The 1,809-nt window shown below is 45.2% G+C and overlaps 1 pseudogene; it reads left to right on the top strand.

The window, feature by feature from the left end:
* Positions 1 to 300: 300 nt before the first annotated feature.
* On the top strand, positions 301 to 418 carry LOC124803508 (annotated as a pseudogene).
* The last annotated feature ends 1,391 nt before the right edge of the window (positions 419 to 1,809 follow it).

Here is a 1,809-nt window from a genome sequence, read left to right as displayed (position 1 = left end):
GCAGGATGCGAACCTGTGACCGTAGCGGTCGCGCGGTTCCAGACTGTAGCGCCTAGAGCCGCTCGGCCACTCCGGCCGGCCCTCGTGTGCAGACGACAACATTATACAAATAAAGTAGTATAAAAACCCATCTCGATAAGTAATAGTACATGTTGAGAGGTGACAGTGTATGTATCTCACAAAACGTCAATGCAACGGGGAATGAAATAATCACACTGCTATCCATTTATATGGTTTTCAGGCCCACAGAGAAAGGTAACAATCAAAAACAAAATTTCACATTAATTGAAAGTAATACTAGCCAACGGCCTTGCCGCGGTGGTAACACCGGTTCCCGTCAGATCACCGAAGTTAAGCGCTGTCGGGTTGGGTTAGCACTTGGATGGGTGACCATCCGGTCTGCCGAGCGCTGTTGGCTAGCGGGGTGCACTTAGCCCTTGTGAGGCAAACTGAGGAGCTGCTTGATTAAGAAGTAGCTGCTCCGGTCTCGGAAACTGGCATACGGCCTGGAGAGCGCTGTGCTGACCACAGGCCCTCCATGTCCACAACCAGTGACGCCTATAGGCTGATGATGACACGGCGACCGATCGGTACCGTTGGGTCTTCGTGGCCTGTTTGAGAAGGGTTTAGCAGTTTAGAATTTGAAAGAAATACTTGAAAGAAAGTTTCAAAAGTAATTGAGTGATTTGCTTCCAGTGAAGAGAGAGAGTGCCTACATTACACATGAACTGATGAAGAAATATTCATTGTATATCCTCACCGACATGGGTGCGGAGCACGATCCATTCGCATTCAATTTTTCTTCATTTATTTATTTGCAACTTTATAATATTTGTAGTACACAGTACAGTACAGTAGTATAATATTTGTAGTACACAAGATTAGATGGGTAGATCACATAACTAATGAGGAAGTATTGAATAGGATTGGGGAGAAGAGAACTTTGTGGCACAACTTGACCAGACGAAGGGATCGGTTGGTAGGACATGTTCTGAGGCAGCAAGGGATCACCAATTTAGTATTGGAGGGCAGCGTGGAGGGTAAAAATCGTAGAGAGAGACCAAGAGATGAATACACTAAGCAGATTCAGAAGGATGTACGTTGCAGTAGGTACTGGGAGATGAAAAAGCTTGCACAGGATAGAGTAGCATAGAGAGCTGCATCAAACCAGTCTCAGGACTGAAGACCACAACAACAACAAGTATTACACGTATGTATTGTGTTTGGTTGTTCCCGAATAGCACCTAGGAGGCTACCACTCTCAAAGTCCCCATCTGATAGACGAATCATTGTCAACAGTGGTGTCACATTATCTCATTTCGTCAGACACTGCGGAAAGGACTGGTATTCAACCCAGGACGTTTGAGCCGGCCGGAGTGGCAGTGCGGTTCTAGGCACTACAGTCTGTAGCCGAGCGACCGCTCCGGTTGCAGGTTCGAATCCTGCCTTGGGCATGGATGTGTGTGATGTCCTTAGGTTAGTTAGGTTTAATTAGTTCTAAGTTCTAGGGGACTGATGGCCTCAGATGTTAAGTCACATAGTGCTCAGAACCATTTGAACCATTTTTTAACCAGGACATTTGAGCAAAGTCTGGCTGTCACCAACTGTACCCAGCATCTCTGCTCCCCTAGCCAGCCAAATACTCGCAGTGAAAATAACTATTTTTGATTCTCGAGTGATAAATGCATGGAAATTAGGTTGACTTCTTTCAATTTAATGTAAAAAATAAAAATACAAAACTATTCCCTAAGAGGAATCAGTCCGATTGAAGTATAATATGGTTACGTCAAGATGTACGTCCAGCTAGCA

This window comes from Schistocerca piceifrons, chromosome 6 (assembly GCF_021461385.2).
Source record: "Schistocerca piceifrons isolate TAMUIC-IGC-003096 chromosome 6, iqSchPice1.1, whole genome shotgun sequence".
Classification (NCBI taxonomy): domain Eukaryota; kingdom Metazoa; phylum Arthropoda; class Insecta; order Orthoptera; family Acrididae; genus Schistocerca; species Schistocerca piceifrons.
Note: the sequence above shows the minus strand (reverse complement) of the source record. Positions and strands in the feature narration are given on the sequence as shown.